Below are 13,946 nucleotides of genomic sequence, written 5' to 3'. Positions count from 1 at the left end.
ATGTTCCTCCCACGCATTCCTCATCTTTGATATATTCTTAGATCTGCTTGCAGCTTCAGAAATATTTTTCCATAGTAGCGGGTGTTGTATGTCATTGATTCATGACCCTTAACGGCTTCTGTATTGTACTCGGCCGTGATGTTGACGCTGGTATAAGTAGCTTGTGCGGCACCCATTGCCTCAGTTCTTGTTTTTCCCCATGTATGCTCAGCCGTCTTGAAGGTATGACCCAGACGTTGAAAGAGAGGAAGATGCAATATGGGAAATTATTTCCGTGATAGAGGGATAGAATACGAGGGTGATGAGGAATACGTGGGAGGAACATCAAGTCGAGAGAACATTACCAGGGGTAATTCATTTGTTCTTCAAATGGATTGTGTCTTCCCACATAGTCCTCAGCTTTGACAGACTCCGAAAGCAGTATGTTGAAGGAGGTGGTAAAAGACAATTTGTATTGCTGATTAATGCTGTGAAGCACAGCCTTACCAAAGCTTGCCTCCTAACCGGACATAGAATCCAGGCAGTAATATTTGCTGAAAGTGTGCAAAGAAGACCAAGTTGCAGCACTGCATATGACCTGAACCGGCACCCCTCTCTGAAGAGCTGAAAAATTGGCCACTCCTACGGTGGAATGTGCCCTCAAACCATCAGGCAAGTCTTTGCCTGCCAAAGTATAGCATTCAGAAATGCATACAATTATCTAGCGAGAGATGGTTTGCTTGGTGACAAGCTTGTCCCAATTTGTGACACAAATAGCCCACGAAGAGCTGGTCATCTTGCCTTACTTTGGACATTCTAGTAACACAGAAGCATAAGGCCCTCCTTGGGGTGCAAGTGTGACTCCTGTAGCCAGACCACAGAAGTGTGCAACTCAAACGCCTCAAAAATGATCACCCCTTTTTCGGCGAGTTTAGGCCCTGGACATTCAGAGAGACCATCTGCACCTGAGCCATTATCCGACTCCAGTCCTACACTTACTGTTAAAACCCATTCGAGGCCCCCTTCTTGGTTGTGACAGAAAATCTTATATACCACCACCATACCAAAACTTTCTCCACTATGCTCTCCATAAGGTAAGCTGGCATGCGACCCATGCAGCATTTGTGGGTGATCAATAGCAATCTAAACTGGCCTCTTGCCTTCACTGTCAACCAATGTAGACTCTGCCTGGCCTCCAACATGTGGTCTCTCCATTTAAGGCCCTTAACCACCCGACTGCACCATTCTGGATGAACTGAAGACTGTTATTTTTGGATTGTGGGATGCCAATAAGAAGACTACAGCAATAATTGATTTTTAAACCGATTATAGCTCTCGCTATCGTCTCTGCATTTTTTTGAGAGATGAACGGATGGAGGTGGGCAAGAAGTTTTATGTAGTAAGTTGAAGCTGATACCAAATTACTCACTTGTGATTTCATATGTAAGCTCTGGTCTAGGGTTATACCTAAAGTTTTTACTTTCTTTTGCACATCTAGCTTGCAGTTGGTGATTGTAAAACTATTAAACAAAGGACATAGATTAGCCAGCTTATTTTCTGTACCGACCACCATGAGTTCGGTTTTGTCATTAGTGAGAGCTAGGTCATTCTGTACCATTCAGGTGTAGATGATATCAGACCTTGTTGATGTTACTTTCATCAGTGCTATGTGACCCGGTTAGTGGGATGACACATTGTGCGTCATCCGCACAGTTAGTAAATGTAATGCCATTGTGCACTAAGGGATCGAAGAAGGGAACCATAAAGATGTTATAAAGAGATGGGGAGAGACAAGCCTCCTGGGCCACACCGTATACTAGCGATACTAGTTTAGCCTCAGCTTCCCCAATGGCTACTCTACACTGTCTTTCATTCAGGAAAGACGCTATCCATTGTGCAGCCTGATCTGAGAATAAGGCGACATCCTTTAACCTGGTGAACAAGATGGAATGATCCACCAGGTCAAAGGCCGCATAAAGATCCAGAATCATGAGCAAAGAGGCTTGCCCAATAGCCATCGATTCCAGTAGCTTAGATTTCAAATCTAGGAGGGCCGTCTCAGTCCTGTGGTATTGTCTTAAACCTGATTGAAACTTATTCAGAATCTGATGGCTATTAAGATGTAAAGAGATTTCATTATAGGCCACCCTATCCAGAATCTTCAAGAGAAAAGGTGTATTAGTAATCAGCCTATATGATATCATAGGTTATTTATAATGTGCTTAATACCCAGAGGTTTCTAAGCGCGGACCCGGGGATCGAACCTGTGTTGCTCTGTGTCGTCTTGCTTCCAAGGCGAGCACGCTGCCCCTGTGCTATCCTCCCGAGACTATAGTTAGTTGGCGTAACTGGACAAAGATTTGGCTTCTTTAGAAGAGGGGTGATCCAGACCTGCTTTAGACCTTTGGGGATGTAGATTTCTGCAAATGTGTTCACGAATTTGGTGAGAGCCAGTATTATCACAGCTGAGGACTCTTTGATAATTACGGAGGAGCAAGGGTCTCCCTTGCAGCTAGTGGTTTTAAGCTGCATGACAACCTTAGATAGCTCATCTTCCATGATAGGCGAGAAATTGAAACGCTGCTGCGTATCCACCTTGCCTATAGTCTCAGCGTGGTCTATCTCTGGTTGCATATTTAAGATAAAAAAATTGCCTCAATACCTTTCTTAATTTTCTCTAATTTGCCTAACATTACACCCTGGATTGAGGCAAACCATGCCTCAACTTTCAACAATAGTTCCTTACTCGGTCCAATGGTAACTTCCAGTTCTCTTAGAATTTTGAATAGTTACTTGCTGTCTGAAATAGAGTTTACAATTCTGTCGTTAAACATTTCTTTTTTGGCTAGTAAAATTGCGGTTTTATAAGTAGTAACCGGTGTATTATACAATTCTCGGCTTGGGCTATCCAGCCTCTTTTTCCAGGCATACAAATTGTTTATTTTTATAGCGTTGAGCTCTTGAAGATCTGCGTTAAACCATTTATTGTGCTTGTGTCCCTCATGGTAGTATTTTTTCTTTAATGGTGCTAAGGTCTCTGAGATAGCATCAAAGGAGTTGAGAAAAGAATTTGTCATCCCCTGCAATGTCTTAGATTGAAAAATCTCTGCGGTCAGGGTGGTGATCCATGGGTTTAGTGTCTCTAGAGTTAGCTTCTTGTACTTTCTTACCAACTTTGGGACCTTACCATTTTCTGTTTTTCTTATGAAGCATTAATTTTTTTATCTGAAAACAGATACATGAATGATCCGACCAGGGAGACAGCAAGGCGTTGGGATCTGAGACATTCACATTATGGGATGCCGTCCAATCCAAAGTGTGTCCTTTTACCTGTGTGGGGACTCTAACCCATTGACAGAACCCCAGGGTGCCCAGCGCAACCTCCAATGCACCAGCTGTCGCATCCAAATCACTACCAAGCCAGAGGTTAAAATCCCCAGAATTAATAGTTACGTATTAGGTTCAAGCAGTGGTAATAAATGATTGCTGAGCTGATCAGGGAAGTCGGGCGATGTTAAAGGTGCTCTGTATATCAATAATAGATTGAGGGACATTTCAGGACTAATACCGATTTTCACCACTATTAATTCAGAGCCTGGTATGTCTTCAACTCTGCCCTCCCAAATCTTTAAGTCTGATTTAAAGATCAATGCGAGTCCTCCGCCCCTGTCCTCCCTACTGTCCTGTCGCAAGATACGATAGCCAGCAAGAATAGCCAGCCCTAGAGAGGGGCCAGCTGACTCATGGCTCCATGTGTCCATGAGTGCACATATGTCTATATTACATTCCTCAATTTGTGTGGCTACTCCTAAAGCATGCTTAATGTGCAATTTACAGGGTAATTCATAGAATTTCGCAGAAAAGTGTCGCAAGCGGCTGGCGCAGAATGTCCGCGTGCGATTGTCTGCGCCAGGCACGTGCGCTAAAACCGATTTCCGCGCACAGCGTATTCATGGATTTTAGGCTCCCAAACCAGCCGTGGCGCAGAGAATCACAGCGACCCTGCAGCAGCACCAGTAACGCCCCCAAGAACGCCCTCGCGCAAGGAAAAGCCATCAAAATCGCTAAATCATCGCAAAGGGCTGCGCTAACCCTGGACCAGTTCAACGGGCTGGCAAACAGCAAACGCCAAGCGGGGAACGTGTATTTCAGGGGTGCGCGGGAAGTTCCACACGCGATTGGGCCCGTGCAAGCAGGGTACGTGTATTTCAGGGGTGCGCAGGAAGTTCCACACGCGAGTTCATCAGGGTACGTGTATTTCAGGGGTGCGCGGGAAGTACCACACGCGATTGTCCCAGTGCGAGCAGGGTACGTGTATTCCATGGGTGCGCGGGAAGTCCCACACGCGATTACAGCAGGGTACGTGTATTTCAGGGGTGCGCGGGAAGTTCCACACGCGAATGGGCCAGTGCGAGCAGGGTACGTGTATTCCATGGGTGCGCGGGAAGTTCCACACGCGATTTCATCAGGGTACGTGTATTTCAGGGGTGCGCGGGAAGTTCCACACGCGATTGGCCCCGTGCAAGCAGAGTACGTGTATTTCAGGGGTGCGCGGGAAGTTCCACACGCGATTTCAGCAGGGTACGTGTATTCCAGGGGTGCGCGGGAAGTTCCACACGCCATTTCAGCAGGGTACGTGTATTCCAGGGGTGCGCGGGAAGTTCCACACGCGATTTCAGCAGGGTACGTGTATTTCAGGGGTGCGCGGGAAGTTCCACACGCGATTTCAGCAGGGTATGTGTATTTCAGGGGTTCTGGGGAGTACTACACGTGAATTGGCCGTGTGGGTCCTCCCAGGTGTACGCTCCACAACCTCCACGGCCCCTGCAGGCAGCCCACACCACGGGGGACTACCCTGCACCCCTGCTCATGTCCCGCAGGCAGCCCATCCACCATGGGCATGCCCCCCAGCCAACCCACATGTCACCTTGCACTACTGATCAACAATGCAGTGCAGGGGCACCCTCCACCAGGCCCCCACCCATGTCCCCCACCCACCCCCACCCCCCAGCCACCATGGGCAGCCCCCACGAGGCCCCCACTCATGTCTCCCACAACCCCCACCCCCAGCAGTGCAGGGGCACCCCCCAACAGGCCCCCACTCATGTCTCCCACCACCCCCACCCCCCAGCCACCAGGGGCAGCCTCCACCAGGCCCCCACTCATGTCTCCCACCACCCCCACCCCCCAGCCACCAGGGGCAGCCTCCACCAGGCCCCCACTCATGTCTCCCACCACCCCCACCCCCCAGCCACCAGGGGCAGCCTCCACCAGGCTCCCACTCATGTCTCCCACCACCCCCACCCCCCAGCCACCAGGGGCAGCCTCCACCAGGCACCCACTCATGTCTCCCACCACCCCCACCCCCCAGCAGTGCAGGGGCACCCTCCACCAGGCCCCCACCCATGTCCCCTATCACCCCCCCCAGCAGTGCAGGGGCACCCTCCACCAGGCCCCCACTCATGTCTCCCACCACCCCCACCCCCCAGCAGTGCAGGGGCACCCTCCTACAGGCCCCCACCCATGTCCCCTATCACCCCCCCCAGCAGTGCAGGGGCACCCTCCACCAGGCCCCCACCCATGTCTCCCACCCACCCCACCCCCCAGCCACCATGGGCAGCCCCCACCAGGCCCCCACTCATGTCTCCCACCACCCCCACCCCCCAGCAGTGCAGGGGCAGCCTCCACCAGGTCCCCACTCATGTCTCCCACCACCCCCACCCCCCAGCCACCAGGGGCAGCCTCCACCAGGCCCCCACTCATGTTTCCCACCCCCCCCACCCCCCCAGCAGTGCAGGGGCACCCTCCACCAGGCCCCCACCCATGTCTCCCACCCACCCCCACCCCCCAGCCACCAAGGGCAGCCCCCACCAGGCCCCCACTCATGTCTCCCACCACCCCCACCCCCCAGCAGTGCAGGGGCACCCTCCACCAGGCCCCCACTCATGTCTCCCACCACCCCCACCCCCCAGCAGTGCAGGGGCACCCTCCACCAGGCCCCCACTCATGTCTCCCACCACCCCCACCCCCAGCAGTGCAGGGGCAGCCTCCACCAGGCCCCCACTCATGTCTCCCACCACCCCCACCCCCCACCCGTGCAGGGGCACCCTCCACCAGGCCCCCACCCATGTCTCCCACCCACCCCCACCCCCCAGCCACCATGGGCAGCCCCCACCAGGCCCCCACTCATGTCTCCCACCACCCCCACCCCCCAGCAGTGCAGGGGCACCCTCCACCAGGCCCCCACTCATGTCTCCCACCACCCCCACCCCCCAGCAGTGCAGGGGCAGCCTCCACCAGGCCCCCACTCATGTCTCCCACCCCCCCACCCCCCAGCAGTGCAGGGGCACCCTCCACCAGGCCCCCACCCATGTCTCCCACCACCCCCACCCCCCAGCCACCAGGGGCAGCCTCCACCAGGCCCCCACATGTCTCCCACCACCCCCACCCCCCAGCAGTGCAGGGGCACCCTCCACCAGGCCCCCACCCATGTCCCCTATCACCCCCCCCAGCAGTGCAGGGGCACACTCCACCAGGCCCCCACTCATGTCTCCCACCACCCCCACCCCCCAGCAGTGCAGGGGCACCCTCCACCAGGCCCCCACCCATGTCTCCCACCCACCCCCACCCCCCAGCCACCATGGGCAGCCCCCACCAGGCCCCCACTCATGTCTCCCACCACCCCCACCCCCCAGCAGTGCAGGGGCACCCTCCACCAGGCCCCCACCCATGTCTCCCACCCACCCCCACCCCCCAGCCACCATGGGCAGCCCCCACAAGGCCCCCACTCATGTCTCCCACCACCCCCACCCCCCAGCAGTGCAGGGGCAGCCTCCACCAGGCCCCCACTCATGTCTCCCACCACCCCCACCCCCCAGCAGTGCAGGGGCACCCTCCACCAGGCCCCCACCCATGTCCCCTATCACCACCCCCCCCAGCAGTGCAGGGGCACCCTCCACCAGGCCCCCACCCATGTCCCCTATCACCACCCCCCCAGCAGTGCAGGGGCACCCTCCACCAGGCCCCCACTCATGTCTCACACCACCCCACCCCCCAGCAGTGCAGGGGCAGCCTCCACCAGGCCCCCATTCATGTCTCCCACCCCCCCACCCCCCAGCAGTGCAGGGGCACCCTCCACCAGGCCCCCACCCATGTCTCCCACCCACCCCCACCCCCCAGCCACCATGGGCAGCCCCCACCAGGCCCCCACTCATATCTCCCACCACCCCCACCCCCCAGCAGTGCAGGGCAGCCTCCACCAGGCCCCCTCGCATGTCTCCCACCACCCCCACCCACCAGCAGTGCAGGGGCACCCTCCACCAGGCCCCCACCCATGTCTCCCACCCACCCCCACCCCCCAGCCACCATGGGCAGCCCCCACCAGGCCCCCACTCATGTCTCCCACCACCCCCACCCCCCAGCAGTGCAGGGGCACCCTCCACCAGGCCCCCACTCATGTCTCCCACCACCCCCACCCCCCAGCCACCAGGGGCAGCCTCCACCAGGCCCCCACTCATGTCTCCCACCACCCCCACCCCCCAGCAGTGCAGGGGCACCCTCCACCAGGCCCCCACTCATGTCTCCCACCACCCCCACCCCCCAGCAATGCAGGGGCAGCCTCCACCAGGCCCCCACTCATGTCTCCCACCCCCCCACCCCCCAGCAGTGCAGGGGCACCCTCCACCAGGCCCCCACCCATGTCCCCAACTCACCCCGAACCCCCATTCCACCATGGGCAGCCCCCACGAGGCCCCCACTCATGTCTCCCACCACCCCCACCCCCCAGCAGTGCAGGGGCACCCTCCAACAGGCCCCCACTCATGTCTCCCACCACCCCCAGCCCCCAGCCACCAGGGGCAGCCTCCACCACCCCCACCCCCCAGCCACCAGGGGCAGCCTCCACCAGGCCCCCACTCATGTCTCCCACCACCCCCACCCCCTAGCCACCAGGGGCAGCCTCCACCAGGCCCCCAGTCATGTCTCCCACCACCCCCACCCCCCAGCCACCAGGGGCAGCCTCCACCAGGCCCCCACTCATGTCTCCCACCACCCCCACCCCCCAGCATTGCAGGCGCACCCTCCACCAGGCCCCCACCCATGTCCCCTATCACCCCCCCCCCAGCAGTGCAGGGGCACCCTCCACCAGGCCCCCACTCATGTCTCCCACCACCCCCACCCCCCAGCAGTGCAGGGGCACCCTCCACCAGGCCCCCACCCATGTCCCCTATCACCCCCCCCCAGCAGTGCAGGGGCACCCTCCACCAGGCCCCCACCCATGTCTCCCACCCACCCCACCCCCCAGCCACCATGGGCAGCCCCCAAAAGGCCCCCACTCATGTCTCCCACCACCCCCACCCCCCAGCAGTGCAGGGGCACCCTCCACCAGGCCCCCACTCATGTCTCCCACCACCCCCACCCCCAGCCACCAGGGGCAGCCTCCACCAGGCCCCCACTCATGTCTCCCACCACCCCCACCCCCCAGCAGTGCAGGGGCACCCTCCACCAGGCCCCCACCCATGTCCCCTATCACCACCCCCCCAGCAGTGCAGGGGCACCCTCCACCAGGCCCCCACTCATGTCTCACACCACCCCCACCCCCCAGCAGTGCAGGGGCAGCCTCCACCAGGCCCCCACTCATGTTTCCCACCCCCCACCCCCCAGCAGTGCAGGGGCACCCTCCACCAGGCCCCCACCCATGTCTCCCACCCACCCCCACCCCCCAGCCACCAAGGGCAGCCCCCACCAGGCCCCCACTCATGTCTCCCACCACCCCCACCCCCCAGCAGTGCAGGGGCACCCTCCACCAGGCCCCCAATCATGTCTCGCACCACCCCCACCCCCCAGCAGTGCAGGGGCAGCCTCCACCAGGCCCCCACTCATGTCTCCCACCACCCCCACCCCCCAGCAGTGCAGGGGCACCCTCCACCAGGCCCCCACCCATGTCTCCCACCCACCCCCACCCCCCAGCCACCATGGGCAGCCCCCACCAGGCCCCCACTCATGTCTCCCACTACCCCCACCCCCCAGCAGTGCAGGGGCACCCTCCACCAGGCCCCCACTCATGTCTCCCACCACCCCCACCCCCCAGCCACCAGGGGCAGCCTCCACCAGGCCCCCACTCATGTCTCCCACCACCCCCACCCCCCAGCAGTGCAGGGGCACCCTCCACCAGGCCCCCACTCATGTCTCCCACCACCCCCACCCCCCAGCAGTGCAGGGGCAGCCTCAACCAGGCCCCCACTCATGTCTCCCACCCCCCCACCCCCGCAGCAGTGCAGGGGCACCCTCCACCAGGCCCCCACCCATGTCTCCCACCCACCCCCACCCCCCAGCCACCATGGGCAGCCCCCACCAGGCCCCCACTCATGTCTCCCACCACCCCCACCCCCCAGCAGTGCAGGGGCACCCTCCACCAGGCCCCCACTCATGTCTCCCACCACCCCCACCCCCCAGCAGTGCAGGGGCAGCCACCACCAGGCCCCCACTCATGTCTCCCACCCCCCCACCCCCCAGCAGTGCAGGGGCACCCTCCACCAGGCCCCCACCCATGTCTCCCACCCAACCCACCCCCCAGCCCCCACCAGGCCCCCACTCATGTCTCCCACCACCCCCACCCCCCAGCAGTGCAGGGGCACCCTCCACCAGGCCCCCACTCATGTCTCCCACCACCCCCACCCCCCAGCCACCAGGGGCAGCCTCCACCAGGCCCCCACTCATGTCTCCCACCACCCCCACCCGCCAGCAGTGCAGGGGCACCCTCCACCAGGCCCCCACCCATGTCCCCTATCACCCCCCCCCAGCAGTGCAGGGACACCCTCCACCAGGCCCCCACTCATGTCTCCCACCACCCCCACCCCCCAGCAGTGCAGGGGCAGCCTCCACCAGGCCCCCACTCATGTCTCCCACCACCACCACCCCCACCCCCCAGCAGTGCAGGGGCACCCTCCACCAGGCCCCCACCCATGTCTCCCACCCACCCCCACCCCCCAGCCACCATGGGCAGCCCCCACCAGGCCCCCACTCATGTCTCCCACCACCCCCACCCCCCAGCAGTGCAGGGGCACCCTCCACCAGGCCCCCACCCATGTCTCCCACCCACCCCCCAGCCACCATGGGCAGCCCCCACCAGGCCCCCACTCATGTCTCCCACCACCCCCACCCCCCAGCAGTGCAGGGGCAGCCTCCACCAGGCCCTCACTCATGTCTCCCACCACCCCCACCCTGCAGCAGTGCAGGGGCACCCTCCACCAGGCCCCCACCCATGTCCCCTATCACCACCCCCCCAGCAGTGCAGGGGCACCCACCACCAGGCCCCCACCCATGTCCCCTATCACCACCCCCCCCCCCCAGCAGTGCAGGGGCACCCTCCACCAGGCCCCGTGGCTAAGTAAATCCGGTCACCACCCTTGAAGGTTTTCTGAGGTGCGGTACAGGGGGGTGGGTGCACCCATCGGAGGTGGTGAAGGAGGAATAGAGAGAGAAGAACGGGGTAGCAGGAGTGCCAGTCAGAGAGGAGGAGATTGGGTTGAGGACCCTAAGCCATGAGTGCCATTGTGGTAGACATTAATGAAGCACCTAGAGGATGAGAAGTGAGCCAACAGTATTTCCCAGCTAGTGCCACCATTAAAGGGAGAGGAAGAGAAAGGGGTGAGAGTGGAGATCCGCTGCAGAGTCCATAGGTCTAGAGAGGGGACAGAAAAGAGGATATCTGTGACGATTTGTCTGGAAGTCGTGCTGACATAGGTGTCTGCGATAGGTAAGCCAGGATAAGAAGATCTTTTAACTTTTTTCTTCCAGATTTTGTGAGAGAAGGGGGATAGGTGATAGAATAACAGAGTAGATAGGAGAGATGGAGAGAGACAGAGGTGGAGGAGCAGGGAGTACAGGGAGAGAGGTAGAGACTGCACAGGCACAAATTACTCACCAGGCAGCCTAGAAGCTGAGGAAGAGAATACATGTTCAAAAGGAAGTCTTACGGTGGAGCAGGCAGCTCTGGAGAGGAGGAAGACCAACAGGAGACAAGGCAGCAGCAGGCAGGCACAGCAGGTGGCACACCTAAATTCGTATTTCCCACAGAGCATTAAAAAGCAGCGCAAATGGAGGATGCAAAGCAGCACAAATGGAGGGTGCACAGTTGTAAAGGTACACCTAAATTCATATTTCCCACACAGCACTAAACCGCAGCACAATTGGAGGATGCACAATTGTAAGGCACAGCTTAGAGATAGAGCAAACAGTAGATTTGCCACTCATTGTAGTGCAATGCAGGATAAGGCATCAACATTTGAATAATAGGTACACATGTGGGTGGCAGCATATGCTTAGACATGCAATGTGGCTCATAGATAGCAGATGAAAAGTGCATGTAGAGACAGCTCCAATTGTAGCAGAAGAGCAGGGAGGTTAGGGGAGAGCAGGCTTTGGTGGCAAAAGAGAGGGATAGCAGGGCCTCAATAGTCACTGTAGAGGGAGGAAGTCAAAGAGGGCCCAAATGGATGTGTGCCAAGTGGTGGAAGGCCGCAGAGGAGGCGTTTGTTGGTGAAGAGGTGCTAACCGCATGCCAGTGCAGAATAGTGGGCAAGATACATGACCGGTGGACTTGTTTCACATGGGTGCAAATTATCTGCAAAGGTTTAGGAAGGATGCAGGCAGCTGGTGCAATGGTTGAATGGCGAGGAGGGGCGCTTACCAGTAGAGGCTGACTTGGATGCAAGGTGTTACGTCCTTTAGCTCCTCAGGTTCCTCAGGACCGGACAGGGCCAGGCAGGGAGAGGCCCTGATCCTTTGTGGGGGGCCAGCGATGGCCCGTCGGCTCCCCGCTCTGCCAAGGAAGTGAAGATGGGCAGCCAATCACGCGGCCCCTGCACCAGAAAGTAGGGATAGGCTGATGGTGCAGCGGCCCAATGGTGCGGCCATGTTGGAGGGCCTATTCCGGTAGCAGAAGGCTGGCCCAAACAGTGTAGGGGCTGGTTGCATGAGGTGGTTGCCAGCCCAGGGCAGCAGGGAATAGGCCCAAAAATGAAAATTAAGCCTTTATAAGGCGGCCCTCGAAGGGGCCAGCGATCGCCTGCTGGCTCCCCGGTCTGGCAAGGAAGAGAAGATGGGCAGCCAATTGTGCGCTCCCTGCACCAGGAAGCGGTGATCAGCTGATGCTGCAGCAGCCCAATGATGCAGCCATGTTGAAGGGCCTGTGCCAATAGCAGAAGGTTGGCCCAAACAGTGTAGGGGCTGGTAGCACAAGGTGGTTGCCAGCCCAGGGCAGCAAGGAAGAGGTCCAACAATGAAAATTAAGACTTTATAAGGCAGCCCTCGAGGAGGCCGTTGATTACCTGCCGGCTCCTAGGTCTGCCAAGGAAGTGAAGAAGGGCAGCCAATCATGCAGTCCCCGCACCAAAAGCGGGGCTCAGCTGATGCTGCCGCAGCCCAACGATGTGGCCATGTTGGAGGGTCCATGCTGGTCACAGAAGGTTGGCACAAACAATGTAGGGGCTGGTGGCACAATGTGGTTGCAGTCAAGGGCAACAAGGAAGACAGACAGGACAATAGAAGGCTCTCTGAATAGGATCAATGGATGAGTCATGTCAGATTGGGGTATCTATACATATATCACAAAGTCCATAGTGGAGTACATCCATATGGTTTCTCAGTAATGACAGACCATGTTGTTACTGAGAGAATTCAAGGGTAATGTGTTTAAAGATAGGCACTCTTGAAGTGCAGTCTATTACATCTCTATACAAGATGTGTAGACAGATAAAAGTCAATTAGGCAGCTTGAAGAGGAGCTCCTCCATAAAGTATGATAATTATGGCAAGAGTTATTGGTTAACATAAAAGCGCACTTATGCTGCAGTATAATGTGAATCCATTTGGTGATAATTCCAGAACATTAGGATAGTGATGAAGTCTAAAAATATATATTGCTGTCTGGTCCCAGACTCAAGATATAGTATATTCTAACTTAAAAGGGTCTCTAGAATCAAACAGGAAACGCTGGCCTCTCGCGGAGCAGGAGCCGGAATTTACAAAATGGCCATCTTAAAAAATGCATGCCCCAACAAATTACGCCATCACATGCAGACGTGATGATGTCATTTGTAAACAAAGATACGCGCGAGTTTGCAAATGTAATGAAATAATTTCATCATGCATTATTTAACAATTAAATTATGATAGAATGTCACTCCCGGTGTATAAGGAAAGATGAAGCAGTATTTCGATACTCTCAGAGTAAAGAACTATGATTGTTCATATTTAGGACTGCCCTCCTACAGGTGTAAGGTTACTGATAAATAGAGGATATAATCAGAAATTCCATTGTGGATGATACAGTGGTGGTTGTTAAAATAGTAATAAATCCACCTTGTATATAGATTAATATGAATGTGTGGCTTATCAATCATACACCATCAATCAAGATTGCAGAAGAGAACTACACCTATTTATAATGTATAGAGATATTAGACCAAATTTTCAGTATACCAACTCAACACAACTGTGGACAGTTGAACGAATCATGTTCGCAGTGACACGGTGTAGTTGTGTGGCTAAACATTAGTTGGAAAAAATGAAAGGATGAGTGGATAAGGGTTATATTAGAAGCCCTAATTGTCCAGATGGGGTGATGCTTAAAAGATGCATATTAGGCTATAAGTGCTTGAGAAGGGTAAATCATGACAGTGTAGTGTAAATTGAAACCGTAGTGGACACATAATAGTCAGATAATAAATGTGTAAAGTCCTAACGGAGAATGAGGACTGAGTAGGTCACTAGTTATAAGTGTAGGGTGGATGCATAAATCTAGTTGTATGAATAATACCTTAACATAAACACAATCTGGCAATATAATGTGACAGCGATAAATCATACTTTATTTTAGTCATGATGTACAGAACATCTATGGCAAGTCTAAGTCTGCTTATAATCAATGTGTCTTAAATACATAAGTTCAATGATATCTTCCCTCAC

Source organism: Ambystoma mexicanum, chromosome 2p, assembly GCF_040938575.1.
Source record: "Ambystoma mexicanum isolate Mex_15411 chromosome 2p, UKY_AmexF1_1, whole genome shotgun sequence".
NCBI lineage: Eukaryota > Metazoa > Chordata > Amphibia > Caudata > Ambystomatidae > Ambystoma > Ambystoma mexicanum.
The sequence above is the reverse complement of the archived record's forward strand: the minus strand, read 5'-3'. Positions refer to the sequence as shown.